This window comes from Pleurodeles waltl, chromosome 5, assembly GCF_031143425.1.
Source record: "Pleurodeles waltl isolate 20211129_DDA chromosome 5, aPleWal1.hap1.20221129, whole genome shotgun sequence".
Taxonomy (NCBI): Eukaryota; Metazoa; Chordata; class Amphibia; order Caudata; family Salamandridae; genus Pleurodeles; species Pleurodeles waltl.
In genome coordinates, this window is record NC_090444.1 from 830968777 (window position 1) to 830991839 (window position 23063).

The following is a 23063-nucleotide window of genomic DNA, read 5'->3' on the forward strand; positions in this document are numbered from 1 at the left end:
TCTCTGTCTTTCTCTCTTATTTGCCTGCTGCCATACACCAATGGGAACTAGAAATAGAGGCAGCAGCCACTGACCTTTAAAAACCAAACTCTGTTGACTGCTGTCCCCCAGGAAAATGATCAATAGTTTAAATGCCAAACTGGCTCTGCTTACTTCATACCATTAACCTGATTTCCCCTGCCGCGGGGATGAGAGTATGGGAAACCAGAAATGCGTTTCTTGTAGATAACGTACACGTAGTTTCTGATTTACTATAAATAAATAATGGCCCCATTACATTTGAATGCACTTTTTTTATTCACATATATATTCTTAGCAGTGTCCTTCTGAGAGTGTGATGTGGCATATTTTCGAGCTTTCCTCAAAGCATAATTGTGTATAGTCGCCCCACTTGGATTCTAAATGTACCAGCCTTCTGAAAATGGGGAAAATTATTTTCCCTGTGGAAAAACTCTTTCCTCTAAATCAGTGTATAGCCTTTAGAACCACTACTATCGCACATGCTCTTTACCCCTAGTTTTTATCACGCAGGTTTTTGCCTTTACCAGGCATCTTTTACCAAGGAGTATTTCACCACGCATGTATTTTTTTTTTAAATAACATAATTTTTAATGTTATTTGTAAAAAGGGGGTAAAGGTGCTGGTAGAGCTACAGGGAGGTAATTTTGGAGCATAGAGCTGGTAGTGATAAAGGGAGCTAACGGTAATTTTACGGTTTAGGGCTGGGTAGTGGTAAAGGGAGGTAAGGGTCATTTTAGAATTTATGGATGTGTAGAAATAAAAGGAGGTAAGAATAATTTTAGAGTGTAAGGGTGGGTAGAAATAAAGGGAGATATGGGTAATATAAGGTTTTAGAGTTGGGTAGTAAAGGGACGTAAGGGCAATTTTAGGTTTTAGGAATTGGTAGTGGTAAAGGGTGGTAAATTTAATTTTAGGGCTTAGGGATAGGTAGAAGTAAAGAGCGTTATGGATAATATAGGGTTTACGTTGGGTAAATGTAAAGGGAGTTAAGGGTCATTTTAGAGTTGAGAGGCGGACAGAGAGGAAGGGAGGTAAGAGGAAATTGACTATTTGGGGTGAGGTAGAGGTATAGGGAGGCATGGTTACTTTTAGGGTTTAGTGGGTGGGTGGAGTAAAAGGGAAGTGAGGCAAGAGTTTCATGAGGGTGGAGGTAAAGGGAAATTAGGAGTAAAAAAAAAGCTGTCTTTGGGGGTTTACCCTAAAAAAAAAAAAAAAAAAAAAAAAAAAATTGAATTAAAATGTAAGTATACATATCTATCTATATATTCACTTAAAAAAACAGAGGTTACAGGGACATTATACTTAGGTTCTGAATTTATTCACATAAAACCATAGACATTCAGCAGTTAGAATTATTTCAAGTAACTATAACTCGCGCCCTAAGGTAACTATAACTCGCGGCCCCTCCATGCACAGTTTTTTCTTCAATAATTTAACTTCTAATGTTTCACTGATATTTTTATTGACGTTATAAAAGTTGTTATGAGAGCTGTAATATCTGAGGTAATTAGCAGTACATGGCGAGGATGGGAGTTATAGTTACCTTAGGGCACTCGTTATAGTTACTTGAAATTACTCTAACTATAACTGCTGAATTTCTATGGTTTTGTGTAAGTAAATTCAGAACCTGACTATAACGTCTCTGTAACCTTTGTTTTTTTCAGTTAATTTCTATGTTTTTTTAATGTAAAGTCATTTTTATTACTAGACCTTAATCCACCGCCCGATGTGCATGAGCGGCCTGCGGCCAACCCCCTGTAACCACGCCATGCCATGCACTGCCAAAGGCCGTGCACAGTGGGGGTTAGTCGCTGGGCCTGCACCCAACACCGTAACCACCCAGCCACACGCTGTGCACAGCCTTTGGTCATGTGCAGCAGGAGTTTCTCACAGGGCCTATCTTTCTGAGTGTGAGAATAGGTGTGAGATGGTGTATCTGGGTGTGAGAGTGGCTATGTGGGTATCAGAATGGGTGTGAGAGGGTCTATGTGTGTGTGAGAGTGTCTGATTGCGCTCCAACAGATAAAAGATCATCTTTCAACATGGAATCGCAGAGTTAACACTTGCTTTGTCTTCACAAAGCCCAGGAGTTAGGATCATTTGCCCTTTCCAGAAGTGGAAATTTAACTTGGGCACCTGCTGCATTTATATTTGTAAGTGCTTTCTGCTGAGGTTTAATTTCTGTGAAATGAGCATCATGGCCAGAACAGAAGCTCACCTGGTTCTTTATTGAACAAGAGTCCACAGTTTGCACAAAATGTCTACCCAACTGAAGCAGTTTCTACTGCTTAGTTAGTAAGTGCTATCTCGTTGGGTAAAAGTGCAGTGTGGGTTAGGGGAGCCGTGCGGCCCTCCTCCTCCGGCCGATCTCGGCCCCGGGACCCCATCCCCCGGCCTTCAATAAATGGAGGAGGGGGGCTGCGTGGCCCCCATCACTTCGTCAATTTGGCCTCTAGGACAATGTCCCATGGGGCCCGGCCTTCAACATTTAAAAAATATTTTTGAGGAGAAGGGTTGCACAGCCCCCTCCCCCATCTGATTTCGGCCTCGGGGATCCCAACCCTTGGCCTTCTACATTTTTTTAATACTTTTAGGGAGGGGATCCGCACAGCCCCACTCCCCTGGCCAATTTCAGCCCCAGGGACCCCATCCCCTGGGGCCCAGCCTTCTACATTTGTTTTATACTTTTTCTGGAAAAACTTGGTCCTAACTATAACTACCTAGTGGTGACTGCCACTAAATAAGTTATATATATATTTTTCTCTCTCTCTCTCTCGCTCTCTCTATCTATATATGTATATATATATATATATATACATATACACAGACACACACACACACGCACACACACACACATAGATTAAAGCATGCATGAAAGATTAACAAGGTATGATGAGGAAATTAAACTTAAGAAAGCAAGGGAATTGGAAGTAGACTGCTTTGATTATGACGGAGGACACATTTATACATTCACTAGACACTTTGATGGATTGAGAAAACAGTGACTCAATGAACAGATTAGGGGGAGGCAAGAAGCATCTATAAGTGATAGTTTTGATATTAGTTCAAATACAGAGTCTATTGTAATGAGCAAAGATCATGGTTCGGATGGAGAACAACAACCATCTATTACGGATAAATGTGGGATGAATTTTATTTTTTAACATTAGACAGGAGAGCAAATCACAGACTAGGGAAAGGGAGAGGAAAAATGAAACGCAGAGGAGGCAGAGAAGAGGGGCCAAGGGAAACAAAATATAGAGGGATCGCATACAAGGAAGATGAGAAGCAGCAGCAAATGATGGAGGACAATAATATGTTAATAAACTTGACCAAAGGGACATTAAGCAGGGCAGAGACTCAGTTATTATCTTTGATACTTTCATTTTGTCTAGAGTCTAGTTTTGACTAATGTTAGAAATGGGGTTTTTAGTTGACAGTGGTTTCCACCCTGTCCAAGTAGGGACCCTCACTCTAGTCAGGGTACGGAGCCACACAGCTAGGATTATCCCTGCTCACCCACGTGAGTGCTTTGCTCAAGCAGTCAGGCTTATCTCAGAGGCAATGTGTAAAGTATTTGTACACACACACAGTATGCAATGAAAACACACCAAATGACTCCACACCAGTTCAAAAAATAACCAATATGTATCTGAGTAAAACAAGACCAAAACAACAAAAATCCAACATACACAAGTCAAAATATCTCTTTTTAAAAGCTTAAGCAAGTCTTAATCCATAGGAATCAGTGGATGTATCTCTTTAGCCCAAAGTACCTGCTGTGCTTCAAAAACAAAGACGATGCAGGCCACAGGGGAGTTGAGGTGCCAGAAAAGCAAAGCAATGCGTTGGTTCCTTACTGTGCAGGGGAAGTGATGTGTTGCTTATTTCCCCGCAGGTGAGATAATGCGTCAGCTCCTTACCAGCAGGGGAGGTGATGCGTTGATTCTTTCCTAGCAGGAAAGGGAATGCATCGGTTTCCTGGCTCGTGGCTCCTTACTGTGGTGCACTGCCAATGAAAAATTGATGCCCAGGGCTGATGCTTGGAAAATCCAGATGTGCTGTGTTGATGGGAATGCGGTGAAAACAGGTTCTGCGTATAATTTTCAGCTGCAAGACACGCGCTGTGTCGATTTTCCAGACGCGGGACAGGCGCTGTGTCAGTTCTTCAGCTGAGAGACCGGCACTGCGTAAATTTTTCCAGCACATTGACGCAGATCGTCAGCTTGCACTACCAAGGGCCCAGAGACTGGAGTTGGCACCACTTGGCAAGCTAGGACTCTCAGCAGAATAGCCCTGTCACTGGCAGATGAAGTGTTTGCTGTCCCTGACACTTCTTAAGGCGAGGAAAGCTCAGTTCAAGTCCCTCCTACAGCATCCAGCTCTTCTTCGTGGCAGAATTTCCTCCGTCCAGAAGGATTCTAACTATGTGATGTTAGAGGTCCAATACTTATACCAGTTTTTGTCTTTGAAGTAAGCATACTTCAAAGAGAAGCCTTTGCAGTGCACAAGATCCTGCCTTTCCCTGATATGGCCCCAGACACACTCCAAAGGGTTGGAGACTGCTTTGTGAGAGGACAGGCACAGCCCTATGCAGGTGCAAGTGTCAGCTCCTTCCACTGCTGTAGCTTAGGAAGGCCCATCAGCCTGGTGATGTGGCATTAGGCTATACAGGGCACACCACAGCTCCCTTTGTGTGACTGTCTAGAGTGAATGTACAAACAGCTCCACTGCCACCCTGACCCAGATGTGTATTCAGTAGACAGGCAGAAGCACAGAATGGTTAAGCAAGAAAATGCCCACTTTCTAAAAGTGGCATTTTCAAACCCACAATCCAAAAAACAACTTCACCAGAAGATGTATTTTAAACTTTTGCGTTCAGACATCCCAAACTCTAGATCTCTATCTGCTCCCAATGGGAAACTACATTTAAAATAAATTTCAAGATAGTTCCCATATTACCCTATGGGAGAGATAGTTCTTGCAATAGTGAAAACAAGTTTAGCAGCATTTCACTATCAGGACATGTAAAACACACCAATACATGCCTTACCTTTTAATTACACTGCACCCTGCCCATGGGGCTGGCTTGGGCGTACTTTAGGGGTGACTTACATGTAGTAAAAAGAGATGGTTTGGGCCTGGCAAGTGGGTGCCCTTGCCAGATCAAAATGGCAGTTTAAAACTGCATGCACAGACACTGCAATGGCAGGTTTGAGTCTTGTCTGCAGGGCTACTCATGTGTGTGGCACAATCAGTGCTGCAGTCTCTCTAGTAGCATTTGGTGTACAGGCCCTGGGCACACCTGGTGCACTGTACCAGGGATTTACTAGTAAATCGGATATGCCAAGCATGGAGAAACCAATCACCAATACAATTTAGACAGGTAGCATTTGCACTTTAGTACTGGGCAGCAGTGGTAAAGTGCCCAGAGTCCTAAAGCCAGCAAAAACTAAATTCAGCACAGAAACGGGAGGTCAGATACAAAAGACAAGGAAAACCAAGCCAACAGCTGACAGGTCTAATGATTGCGCACAAACAAGAATTGATGTTTACTTGTTCATAAGAAAAATAAGATTGATGAAACTATTTGAAGAACAGAAAAGAAAGGGCTTGAACTATAAAACTAAACCTTTAAGTGAAGGTACCCCAAGGAGTAATTTATTAGATGAGGATGTGGATTTGATGAAATCAAATCCACATCCTCATGAATTGGAATATGAATGTAAAAATGTTGTTGGATCGGAGAATGTGACTTACGATATACTAGAGCAGATTGGTCTGAGTATATCAGAGGGAGGGTTCTTGCATTTTAGTCTTAAGTCCTCATTCATTCTACACACTATAACAGACACTATAGCACTGTTCTCAGAAGCTGATAATAATGATCTATACAACATCTCCAGAGGAAAGGTAGATTGTATAGAGGGGACTAAAGGAAGGAAGGCAGAATCTGTGATCTCGTTGTGAAACTGTCTAACAAAAAGGATTGTGTGGGAAGTAGTACAGACAATGGTGGAAACGTGGTTTTATGAACAATGGACATGTAAATGGAAGAGGCTTATCACGTTTGAATGATTTGACATGTTATAAAAGGATTGACAGGGTTAAATATATGTGAACAAAGACAAAGTATCATGCAGAATTAAGAGGTTGGTATGAGAAATAATTGATAAATGAATATGAATGGACATTTTTAAGAAATTGTTTTTGTAAACTACCTATTTTTATTTCATACCAGAAATACATAAACATCCTACATAACCATCTGGGAGACCATTTATATCAGCACAGAGCAGTCTATTTGAAAATAACTCAAAATATGCAAATACTTCAATTACAGTGATTTTTACCTTAGGCCTTATGTAGAAAGTCTACCATTATATTTAGAGGATTCAACAGAATTCCTTAGAAGGATTTGTGATATAGAATGAAAAAATGACATGTTAATGATGACATTAAATGTTTCATCAATTTCTAGAAGTATAGTTCATAAAGATGGGCTCAGGGCGGTTGAACATTTTCTAAAAGTAAGACCTATCAGATCTTACAAGCACAGTGAGATGCTGATTAGAATGATTGAGTACTGTCTGAAAAAGAACATGTTTCTTTCTTTAATAGAGACATTTTTGAGCAACAACAGGGGACAGCTGTGGGAACCTGCTTCAACCTAAGCTATGCAAATTTTCATATGGGCTGGTGGGAAGAGCAGGTGGTTGGAAAATTTGAATCATGGACCTCAAGCATAATGTTATGGGTGAGGTTCAGAGACGATTTATTTATGATCTGGAAGGGTGATCTGGATGATGTACAGAAATTTGTGACAGCAATTCACAATGATTTGATTTTGTCTTTTATTGCAACAGAAAGTGAGTTTATGGATGTAAGATTGGTTGTGGAAAATTGTAAATTAACATCTACGCTATATAGAAAGCTAACCACAGGTAACAGCATATTATATGGACATAGCTGTCATCCAGACATTTTGAAAAAAGTACATCTTATGGTGAATACCTGAGGGCGAGGAGAATTTGTAGTACTGAGTAAGCATTTGAAGAGTTATCAAAGGATTTGTCTAACCGGTTTAGGCAAAGGGGTAACAGTGAAGGTATGTTGAAACCAGTGCAGAACAGAGTCCAAAAACAAACTCATGAAGATATATTATTCAGCAAAAATGAGAGGAAGGGTTCGCGTAATAATCAAGATACAGTGAGATTCAACACCACATATCACACTTACTGTCATTTAGTTAGAAAACATATGAACAAACATTGGTATTTTCTAAAAAGCGATCCCATAGTGGGAAAGTGGATCACCTAATTACAAACAGAAGAGCTAGATGATTCAGAGATAGACTGGTGAAGAATGATATTAGAGGTGGATCGGACTCTTGGCTTAAATCTAGGAATGGATTTACAAAATGCAACAAATGCAAGGCATGCAGACATGGGGAGAATGCCACTTCTATTTGGAAAGGAGATGAGATGTTGGCTGAGAAGGAGATCCTCTAGCTGTCTCTTGAAGCTCATGAAGGATTGGTTCATCCTCATTTGTACCTGAATGGAGTTCCAGATTTTAGGGGCATTGCTTGAGAAGGAGTGTGCCATGTTTTTTTGTTTGTGGGCTTTAGGCGGAATGAGGAGTAAGATATTTGAGCTTCTTTGGTTTCTTGATTGGCCTGCCCCCTTTGATTTTGAGGCGAGATAGGCTGTTTTCCCAGTGTGAAGGGTTTTGTGAGTGAGACAAGGAGTTCTGAAGCTGCGACGAGCTTCAGTAGGGAGCCAGTTCAGTTCAGTTCTTATAGGGGAGGGGAGATGTGGTCATATTTTTTTATTTTGATCATGTGACCATTCTGGCTGCTGCATTGAGAGTAGTTCTGAGGGGTGCAATATGGGATTTTGCAGTGCCTGCGAGGATGGCGTTTCTGTAGTCTAGACTACACCAGTGCTTGTGTTGCAGATTTGAGGGCTTTCTGTGGTCATTTTTTTCAGACGTTTCAGATTGTAGCAGGCAGTCTTTGCACTGTTCTTTATTTAATCTTTTATGATTAGTTTGGGGTCCAATATGATTCCTAGGGATAATAAGAAATGTGATCCTGTGCAGGTTGTTATCATAGAACATGTATATTTCTTGTATCTGTATACTACATGAGTATAATTTTGTATATGTGAGAAATTGGGTAGTTGGTTGACTGGGGTGAACTTAGAGTCAAAGTGTTAAGTGGAGACTCCTATTGACCTTGGTCGGATCCGTTCTTGTCGCTGGCACTAGGCTCTGCCACACAAGTGGGGCTTAGTTTTGGTGCCTAGTGGGCTGTCTGCCCCCCACCCCAGGGGACGGATCAGGGATAATTACCCCATGTACCCCTAGGGGTCAGAAAGACTTTGTCCCCATTTATCTGCGGTGGGGGCATGTCCATTTCCTTGGTGGGCAGCCCCACCCCTCTTTTTTTAAATTATTCCCTGGTGTTTAGTGGGCTCTCGGCCCGGGGGTAAATCGTCAGGGGTAATTACCCCCATCTGCCACTGAGGGGCAGAAAGACCGTGCTTATTTTTGGAGGGAAGTGGGGGCATTGCCATGCCCATTCTGGGCAGCCTCCACCTCTAGACTGTTGTTAAAAAATAATCCCTGGTGCCTAGTGGGATTTAAGCCCCCCTCCTCTCCTGGGGGTGCAGATTGGGGGATAATGCCCCATCTGCCACCCAAGGGGGCAGAAAGACTGAATTACTCCACAAAAATACTAAGAGGGAGCAAAAGCCCCTGCCCCCAGGGCTGCTTCCCCCTTCCTGGTGTCTAGTAGAGTAGATCCCTGTTTGGGGATCGGTCTCCTTGGGCGATCTCAAAGCAGGGATCCACTTGGGGAAGGTACCATTGGAAAGGGGAGATTCTACCCTTTCCAATAATACCTCTCCTGTCTGCATCAGTGCTCAAGGGGACGAGATAGCCCCGCAAACACCAATGCAGAGGAAGTGAAATGAGCCGACAGGCTTTATATAACTTTTGTTTTCAGTGGAATGACGTCAACAGCCTTGGGTGCTGGGGAAGCTCTTCCCCAGCTCAAGAGGATGTTTTTTAGAACAGAAAATCCCTCTGGTGCCCGCACTAGAAGGATTTCTTGTCCTGTACGGGCTGAGCTGTTTGCACATGTGCACATGAGCACTGTGGCGTCGGACCACTCCAAGCCGTCCGACGCATACAAGGGGTTAAGAAGGCTGCTGTTTATGTGATACTTATTTACAAATTGTGTAGTCCTTTCTTTATTGCTGTGAAGAGTTGAAAATGTAATGTATTAAAAGTTCCAAACAAACAGGGAACCCAACATCGTGAAAAAGGCCGATGTGAGACCGAAACATGTTGATGTGTCAGCCTAACAAGAAAAAATAACATTTTCTATTCCAGTCATGCCCGGAATGCTGTCCCTTCCTTACAATGAGAAGGTTTAATTGTTATTTAAATCAGACTATACAGGTATGTATATGTGTGTGTGTGTGTGTAAACATATATATATATATATATATATATATATATATATATATATATATATATATATATATATATACTGCAGAACTCAACGTTGTCATAAAGTTATAGTTAGGTGAATATGTCAGTGACAACATTAATGTTTTGAACTAAAAGAAACACAGAAATTCACCAGTTATAGTTAGCAAAGCTAACTATAACTTGTGTTCCCACTGTGTACTGCTTGACCTCACATATTACTTCACTCATAACATTTTCTATGACATTATTTATGACATCACTGATGGCTCGAGGCAGGGAGGTCGCTCGCACCCCTCCCCTTAATAATGTCATTGGACCCCAGGAGAATGGGTTCCCAGGGTCCAGAAACTGCTTGGGGGAGTTCCATAGGATTGCGGCAAAAAACACAGATTAATTGTTTTTTTTATTTGGCCATATGGTGGTTCCTCTGGATCCCCTTATGGGGTATAGGGGGCAAGATATCCCTACCCTGCCCCGTTATATTGTTTTTCTGTACAAGTTGGGAACAGGGGGCTCAGTCCCGGAGTTCTGTAATGACTGCCAGCAACATTTTTCTCATGTTGCTGGCAGGCAGTCTGAGCGCTCGCTCCCGTGGGAGTCTGACTACCCCAGTAGTGAGAAGGCCCAAGGGAAAAAAGCTCCCTGGGCCAATCAGAATGCATCTGCGAAACTCGAGAGAGACTTGTGTGGACCCAACTCCAGATATACAATCAGTTTAAATTCTTTATTTCTCAAAACCTGCTCACCGGATTTGCACCAAATCACAAAAAGCACAGTCTGCGGATTAAGATCTAGGTTCCTGCCAAATTTGATGTAATTTTGTTGAGCAATTTTTCCTATACCTCTGCATAAAGAAGTCTATGGAAAATGTATGGTGATTTTGCATTTTGGGAGCCCACTTTTTTTCTTAGACCCTGCTTGATGGGTCACCCCGAAGCTTTCAGTGCACAAACTGTGCAAAAAAGAGCACCTTTTTCGAAAGTTTTGTGACGATCATTTAAACGTTGTTTTAGTGGCCCTTTAGTGCTTGGTTGGACACCCAGTTAGTTTCACAGCCTGCGCCTTTAAACATGCACGTGTATTTTATTCATTGTCATTTATTTAGCAGAGCCTCTTTTTTTAGTGCATTGCTTTATATTTTCAATCAGCTACATCCTTCTAGGAAGGCAAAGTACGTACTGCACATTTTCATCAGAACTTTAGCACAACACGTATTCTGTGCCTTCTTCAAGGCTGTTATGTTCGGTACATGATATGCCAGCTTGGACTGTTATCTCAGGAGACAGTTCCTATCCTCTAGACTCATCATGACATCAGCCTTACTTCCACAAACTGTGTAGGGTTTATAATATAAACATCACATAGACCTAAGGAGGACAGAGGTCCAGTCATGACCAACCTGGGACTAACATCATACTGCAGCCAGCTTTGCTGATCTTGGCGCTTACCCTTCGGCACCCCAGCGGATTGCTATTCACTCAACAGGCAGACTTTTGCCATCCAATTCAGGTATGGGGTCGGGGTTCCTCCCTTAGGTCGGGATCGGCAGATGGGTTACAACCACTATGCTGTCATACATAGAGGTTAGGCAGGAATCACTATACTTTCTAGAACTATACACAATAGTGAAGTTGTTCATCTTTTTCACGCTCATTGTAATGATAATCACTGTATTATATTTCATCTGCCTTATTTTTGCAGCCAATGCTTTATATACTAGGATGCAACTATGTTCAGTAAATATATTGAACTACAGCTTGCAACTGTCGTCTTGCCTTGGCATGTGTGAGTCTCTGGGTAACTGAGCGAAAAGGGTTTGATGTGTTCACCATGATTTCCCTGAGGAGTCAGAGTATCAGGTTGTCACAAATCACTTCTGCTTTGATTGGGGTGGATGAGGTACTGCAGGCCAGCCAGGAAATAGTCAGACAGCTTCCTGTCGGTGTGGGGTTTACTCAGTCTCCCAGAGAAGGTGGTGCTGCCGCCCTAAACATTCAAGCCATCATTATGTACCTGGCGGTCCTCTGACCACCAGGGTTAATGTGGAGGTATTACCACCAACAGGCTGGCGGTACATACCGCCACATTATGAGATTGCCAACCCGCCATTTCTCCACTCATACCGGCATGGTGGTATGAGCCACTGGGCCGGAGATGTCTATCTCCAGCCCGGCGGCTGACATAGTACTGCCCATGGCATTGTGAGCTGGCCTACCATCATGGTTTTAACGCCACGAAAACCATGGCAGTAAGCCCTACCGATGACAGGGAATTCCTTCCCTGTCACCGGTAGGAGGCTTCCCCACCCCCCCAACGCTTACCTGACCTCCCCTCCAATTCAAACTCACCTCCCCACCCACTCTGATACACTCACTCACACTCCCACCCCCTCTGATCCACTCACTCGCCCACCCCCCACACCCACAGACAGGCACACATCACACAACTGACCCCACCCCCACAGCCACACACGCACACATCACCCCCTCCTCCCACTCCTAATAGAGTCACAGAGCCCTCACCCCACACACCCCTCCCCGCATACACGCACATAGACACCCACACGCACCACGCATACACCCATTCACTAACACTGGCATACACACATTCATACACACACTGACATACACACATTCATACACACACTGACATACAAGCATTCATTCACGTACTGATATACATGCATTCATTCATACACTGACATACACGCATTCATTCACGCATACTTCCAGACATACTCAAACACACTCATACACACAATCACACTGACATGCAGACGCGCACTCACTTCACCATTGTTACACGAATTTACTCACACGCATACAACCACGCAAACAACACAACACACACAGACGCATTCATACACACACTCACACATTCATGCACACACTCAGAAACACACACAACACCCCCCACCCTCTCCCCTGTCAGATGCCCGACTTACCTTGTCCGGCGAGGGGAACGGGAAGGGGCGCTGCTACCGCCAGCAGCGCCCCACCAGCAGAACACAGCCAGGCCATATTATTAGCCATAATACGGCTGGCGGCGTTCTACTGGCAGAACGGTGCTGGTGGTAGAAGCGCCAGCTTACCACCGTCCGCGAGTATGATCACTGACAGATTTCTGCCCTTATTGTGGCGGAAGTCCAGCAGTGACTATAATATGGAAGACGGATGGTAGCCATGGTGGCGGTATGTTGGCGGCCGTCACCTTGGCGGTATGCGGTATGTACCGCCAATGTCAACATGAGGGCCTCAGTCTTATTACCATAATAAGAGCCAAAAGACAGTGGTGGCAAAGTTATTACCAACACCAAGTGCACATTTCTCATTGAAACGCTGGTCTAACTATAACTACCCAGTGACAACCCCCACTTGGTAATACATTTAAAATCATAAAATATTTATTATCCCCCAAAAAAGGGTGATGAAGGTCCACAATGTAATGTAGCACATTGTAAATGTCAACACTTATTACATGCGTGGTAAAGTCATGCATGGTAATGGCATGCCTTGTAATGTCTAATATTCCCTAAATCCCTTCCAAGACTGGAGGTGAGAGGCAATACTTTCTCCTTTTCGCCCTGGAAAGGGGGAAAGGGAATTACTCCAGCCCTTTGCTGGAGTAAAGCTATTGACTATTTTCAAGAGGGAAGAGGTCAGAACGGAGTTTGAGAAGGGCCACAAAATCTCAAGTTTTTGGTTGTTCACAAATTTAGAGTACAAACCACACTTTGTTCCACCCTTTACACAACCCTTATGTGGAGTTTACTATGTGTAATTTTACACACTCATATTGGAGACTTGTACAGTAGTAAAACCATTTACTTTGTGTATTATGTTCTCTTATTAATTCTAACCGTAGGCTCTTTCTCTCTGTAGGACTCACATGAGATGAAGATAACTCTACAGCGTGTTTCTCCTTTGAGAGGACCATTTTTGAATTTTTTTTGTATTTTGAGTATGATATTCTTTGTAGCTGAGCTCCTAGTTGTTTCAAGTTATCTGTCGTTTGATACACCCATAGCTGCCAAGTTTACAGAGTGCTTATAGCTATCATTCCATGCTTTCAGTGTACATATGTGTGACACTTCAGGTAACATTTTCTGCGTGAAAGCAAGCAATAAAGTCCATGTGATCAACAATGACCTCTTTAGAGCAATGAATAGCTCTTAAAAGGTTGTGAAATTGATTCAGTTGCCATGACTGGAAGGTCACAAGCCTGATTTATTTTTAAGAGTGCTTCAAATTCTCTGCAACACCACAAACATCTAGGTTCAGTTGGCATCTGATCCCCTATCAAACTGTTTTCCAGGATAACTCTCAAGGATAAAGGTTTGGTATTTGAAACTCCAGCACAATTTATGGCACAGAGGCCCACCACCACTGTGCAGCTAGAGAAGATAGTTCATTGGGTGGATGTTGATTGCTGACTCAGCCCTTCATGTATGTATTCAAAATGTGTTTCACCCACTTTGGTAAAAGCTATGACTTCCTTTTGAAGGTTGTGGTGCACAACAGCTAATCAAACTGTAAGTTTTCAGTAAGCTGGAGATCAATGCATACCTATAGCATAGGTTTGGAATTGAGCTAATGTAGTAACATTTCCAGTTACAGTGCTGGTCTGTGTATACTCTCAACTCCCAAATATCATCAGTTTGCCAGACAAATAATTATAGGTAATTTTAAGTTTGTATAATGCACAGTGTTCAGAGGAGGATTGTTATACTTACATAAACCTCAGAATGAAGCCTTTTTGACAGATCTCATGGCTGCTGGATATCTAGATCGCACTGTTTTAAAACGTGTAGACAGCATGTTTAAATAGCGTCTGATTCTAGCAAGCACAGTAGTTTACAAGCATGCTACAATCAAAGTGTTTTAAATTAACAGCAACAATGTGCTGATAATCTCTAAAAATTATCTTTTTGGTCAGCTTTAGGGATACCACCAGATTAGTAGAAACTACAAAGACACTGGGCCACCTTCCCAACATGGGACATTCATAAACCTTTAGAGGAGGGAGCGCAAACATATTAATGGGGAGAACTAAGCCAAGGGTCTAGCTCGTATCTTTGAGCCCGTGCAAGAGGAGCGTCCTAAAAATGTTTGCTATGTAAGTCACAGACCAAATATCACATAAAATATGATAAAGTCTCATCAAAATTGAAAAACGTTTCTCTTTACCTTGTGGAAGTTTTGACATTAATATGTCACTGTTAGAACTGGCATCCTTGGTGTGGTCTCCCCTGTCTTTTTGCCTCTGCTTCCCAGGTTTTGACTGTGTGCTGGACTCTGTTTTTGCTGTTTTTGGTACTCTGGGCGCATTACCACTGCTGATCAGTGCTAAAGTGCAATTGCTCCTGTGTAAAATGTATGTGTAAGTGGCTTTCCATGATTGGCATATTTGATTTACTAGTAAGTCGAAAGTAAAGTGCACTAGAGGTGCCCAGGGCCTGTAAATCAAATGCTACTAGTGGGCCTGCAGCACTGGATGTGCCACCCACCTGAGTAGCCCTGTAAACTTTGCTCAGACCTGCCACTGCAGTGTCTGTGTGTACAATTTTAAACTGCCATTACGACCTGACAAGTGTACCACTTGCCAGGCCCAAACCTTCCATTTTTATATATGTAAGGCGCCCCTAGGGTAGGCCCTAGATAGCCCCAGGGGCATGGTGCAATGTATGTTAAAGGTGGGACATGTACTGGTGTGTTTTACATGTCCTAACAGTGAAATACTGCCTAATTCGGTTTTCACTGTTGCAAGGCCTATCTCTCTCATTGGCTAACATGGGGGGTGCCTTTAAATAACTTTTAAGAGCAGATTCCCTTTGGGCGCAGTTAGAAACGTGGAGGTTGGTGTCTCTGAACTCAAAATTTAAAAATATATCTTTTGGTAAAGTTGGTTTTTAAATTGTCAGTTTGAAAATGCCACTTTTAGAAAGTGGGCTTTTTCCTGCTTAAATCATTCTGTGACTCTGCCTGTTTGTGGATTCCCTGTCTGGGTTAGACCGACACTTGGGCTGTTTGTGAATCCCCTCTAGACAGTGAGACAAAGGGAGCTGGGGAGTAGCCTGCATATCCTGATGGGCCATCTGAGCTAGAGTGGAGGGAGGAGTGGTCACTTACACCTGATTGGGATGTGTCTTCCCTCACAGAATGCAGTGTCCAACTCCCTGGTGTGTGTCTGGAGCCTGGCCTGGGCAAGGCATGATCTTGTGAACAACAGACATTCTTTTGAAGTTTGCCTACTTTAAAGGCAGAAAGAGATATAAGTAGTGGACCCAAAAACCCATACTTTTAGATTACTTCTGGGATCAAGAAGAACCTCTGCCAAGGAGAAGAGCTGAGGAGAAGCGCTGCCTCAAAGCAGCAGGGCGTATTGTGAGCACACTACTAGCACAGGGAGCCTCCACCTCTCAGAGAAAACACTTTGTTAAGGATCGGCTCATAAAACACAACGTGTCGCGGGGAGTAACAATAAAAATAGGACTACACAAGATAAGCGTAGTCCGCTTCTGCTCCATCAAAGACTGGACTCGGCAAGGAAAGCCGATGACAAAACAAAGCGTGCGACAAGCACGATGAGCAGCAAACAAGAACGCGAGCTGAATCACTTCGTTAGACACCCTGAAGGATAACAATGAAATGTGTGCAATCAAGGAAATAAGTAAACGAGTACTTATCAGCTGCGGAGCAGCAAAGAAAGAAAACGTTATTTGATTGGCTGCTGTGTTAAGACAGTAAAAGAAAGAGAAAGCATAATCGGAGCCTCTGGTCCTGACATAGAATCACATTGCCAATCTCTTGTATAGTCGAGACCTACTGACTTTGCCAGTGCTTGTTCTTTTTTAGTTATTGTGACAGATTATCATGTGATCTGTATTTATTTAACACAATGTACTATCAATTTTACAGATTTGTACCAAAACACTTTCTTCTAGTTTTAAAGGGGATTGAGGAAAATATATTAATCTAGTCAGTGGGTTAAGTGCACTATGTGTGACCAAAAGCCTGGGTTCAACTCCCGGATTCCCTGCATAACTAAACTTTGTGATCTAAGTCAAATCAATTAACTTTATGTGTCTAATTTACTTGATGGTGATATTTTAGAGCACTTTCAAGTAATTTAAGATGGACTGGGTTCAAAACTCACCTGTATGTTGTATAAGCCTATAGTGTTCAACCCTAACAATAATTAGCCATGCTGTAAGGGACACCTTCAGTTTGTTCACTCCTGGTGTTGCCAAGAGGGAGGGTTAAGGAATGTTTTAAAGTTCATGTATAGAAACCTTCACATCAAATAAATGTTAATGCAAAGTTATGATCTAATCCACTAAATTGAAACACTGCTGTATATATTTTTTTATTTTATAGTTGTATGCCAAAAAGACGTTTCATTGCATGATGGTAGCCAGGTTTGCAGCAAAATATTCCATCGTACGTTTACAGAAGAACAGTGCAGGGCTACATACATTCATGAAGAGTTAGCACACACAGTTTTTTAGAAGCAAACTGACCCATAATAAACTGTCCACCCCCATCCTCCTCCCAGTCACTGCCACCTTAACTGTTATTTTAGAGAAGCAGAGCAGTATCTGTGGTGTTTAAAAGAAAGTGTTCCATTGGGGAAATCCAACAGTGTGTCAGAGATAGGTGCCCTTAGACCACTGCTCGTGTAGTTACTTACATTTGTCAAGAACAACTAGTACAAAGAAACCAAGAGTGTATGTGTCGGGTGGATTACAGGGGAAGTGTATCATCCTTTGTGCAGTCTTTAAAGCTGTCCACCAAAATATCCCACTTCTGTGCAATAAAGTATTTTCTCAAACCACTCATTCCTCCCTGTGTAACCGGGTGCTCTTAGATGGAAACCAAGAAAGCAGGACCTTGGTCCAACTTACGATAGTCAGAGTAAGTGGATGATTCCAGTGCAATGTAATGTTGCGTTTTGCTTGGAGAAAGGGCCTAGCCAAGGAATTTGGAGGAGGTTTCTCAAATTTAGGGCAGAAAAATACACCCAATGGGATAATTTCTGAGGAATCTGTAAGTACACAGCCCATCATGGTTGACAGCACCTCGAGAACACTCTGGCAGTATGAAAGGAGTGTGGAGCAAGACCAAAGCATATGAAGATAATTGACATCTGCAGCTGTGGCTCCCTGGTATATTTTGGTAATTTGGGCAGCTGCAAGGTTAGCCCATTTCAGAATATTAACTTGAATATACTTACAACAGAAGCTGTGGGATATTTTATGGGGCTATTCCAATATTTTATCCCATTCTGCATTGTGCAGAGATTTGACCAGTTCAATCTCCCATTTAGGAATGTTTCCCAAACTGTATGCTGTACGTTTTAAAATGTTTAGAAACATAATCAACATGTCACTTTCTCTTCAATAAAGAATGGGTACATTTGGATAGGGCAGATGTCCCTGACACCATGTTCAAAGACATTCATTTACTATTGAACAAGGACATAATGTGCCACTTGAATGTAGCATTACCTAAAGGCAATAATATAAAGACCATAGTGAATAAATAGTGCTATGTAGAAAATAGTAAATAAATGCACTGATAAAGTAGTCTTGTCTGGCCTCTCCTTGGATGTGTCTGTGCAATTGACTTTTGTCCTGCAATTTGACCCTTTGTCCTGAAGTTTTGCACTGAGTTTTGACCCTTTGTCCTGAATCTGTTACAGTCCTGTCCTGGATTTGCCTCCATCCAGGTGGTCAACCTACCTAGAGCTAAACAAGATCCAGGCTTCGGACTTGAGTCTGGCTCGAGCTTTCAGTGGCTCGTTTACCTCCATAGACCATACAGAATGTTTTTTGACCAGCAACAGTTGTCAGCAGGCCGAAAAGGGTAGCACAAACTTTTAATGAAGTGTAGTGAGTATTAATGCACTGCAGCACATGGACTGACCATTGCCAATTTAGTACAGCTCAAACTGTACACATGCTGCACTAATCAGCTGAACTCGGTATTATGGTAAACTAGGGACTAGATTTACTTTTCACAGGTGTGGTGGAACGTTAGAGCAGGCAGTGCACTTTATTCTCGCTGCTTGCTCTATGAGCGGTCCTGCAGTGCTCATAGGGCTGTTGCTAGCGCTTTACCTCAGCGGCCTGGATCCGGCATCGAGACACGTGAGCAAAAAAAGGTTCCTTCCTGGGGCAGAACTTCTGGGGAGAGAGGCAACATCGACTGATTCACCCGGCCATCTGGAAGTGTAAAACACCATGCGCACCTGCCACATGAGACAAACACTGGGCAACTCTTACTTTGTAACCAATTGTCATTAAATGTTACGACTTAATCAAACCCAGGCTGAAAATTCACTGTAACGAGTCACCTCTTCATGACCTTGGCCCGCTCACACTTCGCCGGACTGGCTGCCAAGTATGCTTTGAGCTTGGCACCTTGTTGCACTTAAGAGGAACACGCTTCATTATGCAAGATATAACATTTTAGTGCAGATGTCTGTACACCATGTATTATAGTTACAATGCGTGGTATGTGGCATGGCTGGACACGTGGGTGTTGCTTCTGCATGCATAACTCACAAGAGCTGGTAGTAAAGGAAGGGCAGATCGAAAAGTTACGTGTTATGGCTTCACTGTTTTTTTTGCCATTTTCTCTCTCATCAAAGCCTTCTAGTAAAGGTGCATCTGTGTTGCCTTTCTAATTTGATTATGCTTGTTATAGGATTCTCAATATAAAAGTTGCTGGCTAAACTAATGACGTAGATATGCAATAATGACTGTGAGGTTTGTGCAGTACACAGTTAGCTGAGGTTTCCCTTTAGCTGTGTCTCAATTGTGAGAGCAGCCACTTGTTTCCAGATACCCACTGTAGTATCCAATGAACCCAGTTGAAAGTTCAGTAATCCAGTTTTTTCATGCCTATAGGCCACTCCTCCTTCTGGTGAGCTAGAAGGCATGTTGGCATCTTTTAATGATTTTAATATTATGTAAGGCAAATTGATTGCCCATTGAGAAGGATTTTAAGGATAAAAGAAGCTAATACATAGGTGCGTAGCTTGAGCAGCCAAGATGGCAGGCAAGGATTAGCGAGGCTCCGTAGCGAAGCCACGATTATCCGCCTTTTATCCGTCACCAGACGCGACTGTTGAGCCTGGAGGTCCTAGAGGGTGCCTGTTGCGTGTACAGGCACCTGAACGCGAGGCTGAGAGACACGCCTGAGCTGCCAGTGCACACGTGGACACAGGCCGTGGAGGACAGAGGAGGCTGCGACGGTTGGCGACCCGTGTGCAGCCACCACCAGCAATGGCTCTGATTTGATTTTGAGGGAGAGGCTGGGACCCCCTGAAGCGGAGAGGCTTGCTGCAAGACTGAAGGCCGGAATGCGGCAGTGATTGAGCCTGCAGTGATGCGGGAGGAGAGGCCTGAGGGGACACGTGCTCCGAGGCCTACTCGAGGCTGGAGGGCGCACTCACGGGCCTGAGCTATACAGTATCTTGTGCCTCCCTCCCCCCGGGCCTTGGCAGTGGGAGAGCGCCAAACTGCTGTGCTTGCCATACACTGGAGCCGTTGCTCTGACGGGAGGCAGCCTGCTTGGCCCACAACTCATGGGACTGGGGCCTGGCCTAATTTGAAGGCCCCTCTCCCTTTCTGCCTACTTGGTGTGCCTGATGTGAACTCTCGGTGCAGACAGGGGGTCCTGGACCACCAGGTAACAATATAATTTCAGCCTCATAAAACAGAGAAAACGCCGCATGGGGGTTGGAGGCTAGGTTTTATGCGGCCGTGGGGGCGGCCTTCCTGGTGAAGGCCTGACCTGGGACTGATTTGGCAATCGAATGCCGGAAGTGGATCTGTGAGAGGTGGATCGCGTAGAAGCCTACTGCATTGACCCGAAACTACTGCCCATGGTGGGGGGGCTGCTCGTGCTGCTGCACTTTCCTGGATGCCACACCTCACAGGCAAGCGGGCCCCCTGTTTTCCTGGACCCCCATCATAGTGGCTGAATCCATACTCACACAAACTCACTGTTGGGTAACTATGCAGGGGACTGCCCACAGCTAGGCTGAAGAAACTTGCTGACTAACTTGTAGTGAGCAGGACACTGAAGCCCAGATCGCCACGGGTTGAATGCTGTTGCACTGAAATTTTGAACACCTAGCCTTATCAGTCTTGGACACTTGGACTTCGGGGTCAGTGAAATGGGCGGTCTCTGCTCTGGAACTGGCAGCAACCCCCAGGCGCTGAGACCTGATGCCTCAACGTCCGCTAGTCATAAGCTAGACGCTGTGTTGGAGAGGTAGAACTCATTGGCACATACCTCAACAAGACACGAACATCACTAGATAAAAAATTGACAGGGTGACTAACGACCTCACTCTACTCCATGCAGATCATCGAAAATTAGTAGACAAGACCCTCTCGCTCAAATGCATCTTGAACGACCTGGCCCCCAAAACTTGCCAGCTGGAAACCTCAAGCAGACATTACTTGACAGGGTAACAGTGTTGGAACATTGAGCAGAAGATGCAGAAGGACGCACTAGGAGAAATAACATTCGTGTTGTGGGCCTTCTAGAAGGAGCGCAGGGCGCAGATGCTGTTTCCTATGTAGAGAAATGGATCTGTGAGCTGCTGAGTCACTTAAACAATTCTTCTCAGTTGAGTGCACCCTTTGCATCCCTGCGAGGTCTCCGCCACCGGGATCAGGCCTGTGACCTCTCTTGTTTCACCTGCTACATTATGGGGACAGAGATGCCATTCTGCGCATACTGAGTTCGCTCCTGGCCCTCCAGGTAGACAATGCTAAAGTAATGATGTTCCCAGACTACAGCGTTGCTGTGCAAAGTCAGAGAGGCTCCTTCTTATCTGTGAAACGCAAGCTGCGAGCCCTTCACTTGAAATACTCTCTCCTATTCCCCGCCAGACTGCGTGTCGTGGCTCAAGGAAAGACATGATTTTTTGGCACCCCTGAAGCTGTTTGGGAATGGTTGGAGTCAATGGGACTGCCTTACTAGCAGGAGATATCGACGGAACGAGGGAAGTCATGGGACTCATGGCCTCGCAAATGCAGGAGTGGTAGGTGCCGCAAAATGCCCACCACGCCATTGGGCCATGCCCCTGACTTACTGTAGATCATACAGGATCAATGCTGTGCCCTGCAGACTGCAGCAGCTATCAGAGAAACAGTATCTGTTTCAGACACTGAAAGGGACCTCAATGACTCTGGTTTTGTTGATGACACTCTTGGTGGAGAACTTTCAGAGGCTGAGTCACCATTCCCCCTGTTTTACACCGCAGACAGCAGACATAATCTGAATTTGTAGTTGTGTTGCATGCTTATTCTTAGGAAAGCTATGTTACGTAGTATTGTTGTCATAAAATGTTGAGAACCTATGTCGCACTACTCACTTACAACTGTACTAGACTTCGGGGAGAGTCGCTAAGTTTGCCTTCTCCTTTCATCTTTTCTTCTCCAGTCCCTTCTGTCCCCATCCTCCCTCCCTCTCCTTCCCCTCTTCATTTACTCTGTCACTCCCTGTTGCTCCCTTTTTCCCTGGCAGCGCTGCAAGTGGTGGATCTGTGTGCAGCTTGCTGGGCGCGTTAGAGCACATTCCTGGTTTCTGCCTGAGTACTGTTTTGTGGCTAAAGAATGTGATATTGACACCAAAGATTGTTATGTATTTGTGTATGGCGCTTAAACAGGCGCACACTGCTATTAGAATCAATTTGTGCACCAAACACAGACCAAGCATCTTTCCTCTGTCAGTTTTCTGGCAGCCTTTCTTCTTGGAGTGGCTTTGGGAAGATATTTTAATAGTGTTCTTGACCCGGAACTTGACCATTTCTTCCCACCACTACCTACTTCGCCGGCAGTAGCCACTGCACGCTCGCTGCGGGTTGGGCTTCATCACTGGCATCTGATAGATCCATGGCCCCAACAAAATGCTGCAGTAAGAGTCTATTCATATTTTTCAGTCCCGCACCATTTGCATGTGCGACTTGACAGAATTCTTTGCTCAGTTAACTTGAGCTCTGTGGCACTACAGACCGATTACCTAGGCCACACTCACTCTGATCATAATCCCCAACTCCTACAATTAGGGTTGGACAACTCCATACCTGCTGTCCCCACTTGGTGGTTACGACCTGAGATGTTGGAGGACGCGCCCTTCAGGATGCCTCTGGGCACTGTCATATCTGAATACTTTGACCATAATGATGGCGTTGCATCATCCGAGCTTCTTGAGTGGGATGCGTTCAAGGTCATCATAAGGGGGCACAGTTTGGGAGCGCAGTGGAGCATGCGTGAATCCATTGAGCCTAATTTAACTCGAGTTGATGAAACCCTCTTGCAATATGAGAATTGTGCTATCCAAGATCCCCAAGGAAGACATCAACTTGCAAACAGGCGCGAGGAGCATGCAAACCTGATAGGGAGGCAGTGCTGTCTTAACCATGCAGCACATTCGGCTCGCACGCGTGCCGCAGCCGATAGATCAGGTCAGCTGTTAGCTTGGCTGATCCGTCAAGAACAGGAACGCACCCCCTATCCTGGA

General features: G+C 44.1%; 1 protein-coding gene across 7 annotated transcripts in view; it reads left to right on the top strand.

Annotated features, from left to right (window-relative positions):
• The window catches only part of AKAP7 (A-kinase anchoring protein 7), a 1205386-nt gene that overhangs the window by 221185 nt on the left and 961138 nt on the right, over positions 1-23063 (top strand). The window lies entirely within an intron of this gene.